The sequence below is a fragment of the Gadus macrocephalus genome, chromosome 2, assembly GCF_031168955.1.
Source record: "Gadus macrocephalus chromosome 2, ASM3116895v1".
NCBI lineage: Eukaryota > Metazoa > Chordata > Actinopteri > Gadiformes > Gadidae > Gadus > Gadus macrocephalus.
The window spans coordinates 5,712,817-5,718,826 of record NC_082383.1 but is presented as its reverse complement, the minus strand read 5'-3'; positions in this window follow the sequence as shown (position 1 = coordinate 5,718,826).

Genomic DNA, 6,010 nt, shown 5'->3' with positions numbered 1-6,010 from the left:
CTTAATCCATGTACAGTGATTCAAAAAGGATTTGCAACGCCCAGTAAATTAAAAATCCTTTCCCTGAGGATTTAGAGAGAGAGAGAGAGAGAGAGAGAGAGAGAGAGAGAGAGAGAGAGAGAGAGAGAGAGAGAGAGAGAGAGAGAGAGAGCTTGACATGAGATTAAACCTGAACACAACTCGATCACTCTTGACACTGCATGAGAATCCACTGAGACAGGGGGGTGGGGGGGTCTTCTGCGAGTGGGCTCTGGGGCGTGGACATGCATGAGCCTCGGTATTAAAAACCTGACAAGACGAGATTGGTCATCAAGAGAAGCAGTGCAGGAAACACAAAGTACCTCCCCCCCCACCCCGCAAAAAGTACATGTCCGTCTACCCACACAGGATTAGTCACATGTTTTCCTTCATCCAGAACAAAGCGTGCAGTGTCTCTAAGAAATAACATTCAAATAGCACGCATGGGAGTGCAACTAATTGGGACATGTTCCCACGCCCAGTCCTCGTCCATTATTATTCTAGAGGAGTAGGCGATCTTATTGCATACCCTTCTATGTCTGTTATGAATAGAGATAGATGAAGTGTAACAAAGTTCAGCTTTCCTAAAGAGAGGGGCTAACACAGGAGTGGAGATGTACAAGAGCCCACGAGTTTACTTCACCACTGCCCAGGGTCGGACTTGGTTGGAGAAAGGGCCCGGGACTCTGAACAGACTGGCCCGCCATCTGCTAGCCGTTCATAAATATGTTTATGTCCTTTAATGTATTCATTGAAGCATGGAGTCCCTGCTTGCACCCGGCCATTGTAATGCTTCATTACTTCAGGTGAAATCACTAATTTGCACATAATAACAATCAAATGCCTGTGTCATTCTGATACTGGGCCCTGTCACGTCGAAGCAGCCTCCATCGCTGACTCTCTCTGCTCATTCTCAGAGGCTGCTCTCATATGCAGAGCAGAACAATTGTTTTATAAGACTGTTGCATTTAAAAAATAAATAAAAGATAGAAGCTGTCACTGCCTGGCCAGTTCAGGCTTATTGTGTGTGTGTGTGTGTGTGTGTGTGTGTGTGTGTGTGTGTGTGTGTGTGTGTGTGTGTGTGTGTGTGTGTGTGTGTTAAGTTCTTGTGATTATGCGGTGATGATCATTATTTTGAACAAGGTCATAGACATTCAGCAAAAAATTATGCTGTTACTAGTGATGGATGTGACTCACCCTATTTATCTTGATTTTAAATCTTCTTTTACTTTTAATGGATAGCAACATGGCAAATTAGCAGTAACTATGGGCCTTGGAATGCTTCTAGCGACTAGTGGCACTCACCTCAGTGCTCTAGAATCGCTTCCAGGGGCTGATCAAGGATTACATCTGTGCCCTTCCTCCCTAATACACCTCATTCCACCTGCTGAAGTTCACATATCCGACAAACAGATCCACCGCTGATTCTGTCTCTAGGGGGTCCTGCCCGCCGCCCACACACTCTCCTCTTGACAGTGGGCTATGTGAGGCTGCCGACCATTGATTACACTTCAGCTTCAATGGCATGGTCCCCAACAGACTGGCTGGCAAACTGATTGAGCTGGGACTGAACCCCCTCTGTGGGCCTGCAGGGTTCCGGGCACACCTTCAACCCCCTCCCCCTGAACACAGGATCCCTGCTAAACGACGGATAGCCGTTTGGGGGCTGGAATAACCCGCTGCTATAGGTGAGCCGAGCCAAATGTTCGGAGTCACTGAAAGGAGCCGGAATACCACTCAATACTGTAATATGTACTTTCAATAGCTCAATTGACACATGGGGGTTTTATGATTGGTCTGTGCAGAAACATTACAAAAGTCCCATTAGAATGGGAGTGGCGGCTGCAGTCATGAAGTCAGATCACTTCATCCAAATCAAATTACCCTATCGTTTTAGATACTTTTAAAAAGTAATTAATGGGTGAAGCATCTTTCTCAAGGATGCCTAGATTGCGAACATTGGGGTCAAACCCAGAACCTTTTGACAAACAGTGGGCTCCTTGGGGGTTCATATTATTTTGGTATAACTCGTTACTCTGGCGCATGAAATATTATTGTATCATCCCATTAAAAGTCAAGTAGGAGCTTACCTTGTAAAATGCCTGAGGGGAAACTGGCTGTGGTGTACTGTCAGCCGCTGTGACATTATAGGACCAAAGCAAAGACAAGTCTGCACCATAACGTGTCTGTGGCCTCATGAATAAAACATCTGTCGTTCCGTGTCGTTTAGAAAACTGTTACAAGAAACCCGATTTATCAACTAGTTCACGTCAGGAGGCATGACTCGATACACAAAGCACTTGCTCAAATTCTCAGTCTCTTTAATTTAATACTACGTTTTCTTTGTTTTACGACAACCACTATGGCGACACATTAGTGCCATAATTCACTAATGTGATAAAAGATGCATTCGGGCGTATTATATTATTCCACACGCGTAGATATTAACTGCGAGCGCGCAAATGATCTCTGCGCGCGCAAAACAGCCTCTCGCGCGTGCAAAACCTCTCGCGAAAGATGTTTTTACGCTCTCGCTCGAATTAAATGTTGGCACTATGGGGGAGGGAACCAAGGCAGGGCGGGCTTTCCTATGATTGGCCGTTTCTGAAGCGCGATATTTGATTGACAGCCCTCCTCAGCCCTCCTCTCATTCAATTCTGAATTGTACAGTAAATGGCTGAAACGATACGTATTGTAACTCTAGATTCTATGAGTATAGGCGCAGACTTTTAAGTGTCGGCCTCATGTCCTTTAAATAGCTGAAGAAAAGCTGTTTATTGGGAGCAGAACGTCCGCCGGCGCCCGACTATATCTGCGAAATGCGGACGTCGTTGAGGCACGCCGCACGCGGACGTAATTGAGGCCCACGCTGTTGGTGGTCGGGGATAACAAATTGTTCAGTGCTACGGCTCACGCCTAGGGATAACCCAATAGCGATAGACTTAAAAGGCTGCGCCTATACTCATAGAATCTAGAGTTACAATAAGTAACAATCGTTTCAGCCATTTACTGTACAATTCAGAATTGAATGAGGAGGGCTGAGGAGGGCTGTCAATCAAATATCGCGCTTCAGAAACGGTCAATCATAGGAAAGCCCGCCCTGCCTTGGTTCCCTCCCCCATAGTGCCAAAATTAAATTCGAGCGAGAGCGTAAAAACATCTTTCGCGAGAGGTTTTGCGCGCGCTGAGGTAATTTGCGCGCGCGGCTGTTTTGCGCGCGCTGAGGTAATTTGCGCGCGCGAGAGGCTGTTTTGCGCGCGCAGAGATCATTTGCGCGCTCGCAGTTAATATCTACGCGTGTGGAATAATATAATACGCCCGAATGCATCTTTTATCACATTAGTGAATTATGGCACTAATGTGTCGCCATAAACCACTGGCTGACGTTTGGATTGCGATGACAACAAGTCCACAGTTCTGAGAAGCGTGACACTCACCCGTCTGACCTAGTCAAAGAAAAACAAAGCTAAAGACAGGAGGAGAAAAGACACCGCAGATACCGTTGAGTAGCTGTAAAGCAAAGACACTGGTTAGATGTCGCGTAAAGATTGTGTCATTAAGGTTATAAACAGTGCTCAGACAGAAGCAACTGCCAGAACTTGTCCTAAAACCAAACCCCATCACAGGGACAAAACATGATCGCTATCTACATCCATAACCTGGTTATTTTGTGATGATTTGACAGCAAAAGTCTGAGCAGGACAGATGGTTACATCAATGTACCACTGATGTTTTACAGCATATGATAACGACAACACAGACATTTGAGAGCATTTTGTCATTTTTCTTAACCTAAAAAGGTTTCTATGCAACAGGTCGCCATGCTTACTTATATAACTGCCATACAACTTTCTTCTTTATAGACATAGCCGCTTAAGGTCAAATATGTTTCTCTAGACTGCAACCTGATGAATATGTTTTAGCCCTACTCTATAAACAGAAAACCTCAAGCATTATAAAAAATATTTATTTCCCCTTACCATGGACCCAAAACCTAATGTCGAGGGCCAAAAAACACGTGAGAGGGAGGAATTCACTTCATACACTTTAGCTGTATATAAGAGCTATGTAAACCATAGAGATTAATATATTATGGAATCTTATCCAGTAAACTCATGCACAAGGACTTATCCATAAATCAAGTCGTTGTTTGACACGTATGTGCAGATTCCATTCCATTAGCAGTTCTGATACTCATGATACGAAGAAATAAGGGTGAAAAATGTCTGAAAAAAAAATACATTTTCTACTCAATTGTAATTCATTCCCAACTTTGACATTAATGTTTCCGCACAGGATGGTTCGGTAAGCACCATTAAACATGCAGGATGTGAAATACACGACAAAAAGACTGCATCAAATTCTCAGCATTTGGTTTGGATTTGGTTTGGTGGTGTGGTGCGCCACCGTGTGTACTATTTGGGCTAAAGCAGCCACGTTCAACATCATTCACGTTCCGGGGAAATGAAGCGGCTACTTTAGTAGGCGGCTGTTCAGGTAGCCTGGGGCGTAGCACCAAATTCTGGGCCCTGTATACAAGAGGTATACCAGCCCCCTGCGCAGAATTGTTGGGGGGGGGTGGGGGGAGGTGTGTTCGAAATCGTTCCCTATCATGGATGTAGTGCACTAAATAGGGTGCACGCCATTTTGTAGGGTGTTCGAATTCTCAGTGGTCCACTATATAGGGCACTATATAGTGGACTTAAAATAGGGTACATACGATGTTCCCTACATGTTACTCCCGTATACCACAATGCAATGCGGTTGTATTTTTCCAGGGGCGAAGAAGAAGCTGAATGACCGCGAAAACGAATACATTTAATGATGGAGTCTCCGGCTTGTGTTTAGAAATGTCAACAATTTATTTGGGATTTAACAAAGAATATTTAACATTCAAAATTAATTTGAAAAAACTTGAACAAGGAAATGTAACATTCAACATCAATACAACCTCCAGCCCGGTTTGTTTAAATGATGTCGGCGCATCACGTTACACTAATACACGGCGCATTTACTGACGCAAATGACGTTTAGAAATGTTCAGCGTAGTGTCCGAATTCTCGTTCCCTACTCCCTATATAGTGCACTATATAATGTACACTATATAGGGAATAGGGAACGAGTGTATAGGGAACACAGCTATGGACATCCAACGTCCAAATGCTGTCACGTGATTCCACTTGCCACCCCCACTGACGACACTGGCTAATGACTGAAACAACCCAATAGAGCTTGTAAGTCGCCATTGCTCATGGGACCTATGAGACCGAAAAAAATGAATGGGAGTCAATTGAGAGAAAGTAATTATTTTCTGATCCCAGTCTTTATATGCCCCGGATTACACATATGTTGTTTGTGGATTTAAATGATAATTTTTCATGCAAAGAAAACTATAATTTAGCGGGTAGGAGTTTGATGCGGTTAGTTTTTGTGTGGGGCGCTTTGTGGACCACAACTCCCGCTGCTCTCGACGCGTATGATATACGTCACCACCACTCGCAAACAGATCCCGCAGTCGGAACATGGCTGTGTCTTTGGTGCACTTTACCACCTTCTTTCAAGGAAGGTGCTCTCCTTGAAAGAATGTGGTAAAGTGCAAAAACATGCGTTTGTGAAATGAGTTTTTGATGGGTCCACTCCTTAAGCCAGGGATGTTTCTAGGTTTCATAAACATCCAGGGCTTAGCCCAGACGGAAAATGAAAAGGCCAAAATGATTTCTATGCTTTATTTTGCATGAACATTTTTTCATAATGCTTCTCCTAAATAAACAAAATGCACAGTTAATTATAGCTTAAAATAGCTACCTGACTGCTGTGCTGCTTATCCCCGAATGTCTAAAGTTCCATTCAAGTTATTTCAGAGTAAAGTTAATACAAGTGAGACAGACTTTACACACGCACATCTGACTGGGGATAGGATAGGTTAATTCACTTGAGGTGGTAAAAAGGTTATGTTTTTAAACTGTTTATTCTCTTGCCAAAAGGACTATCT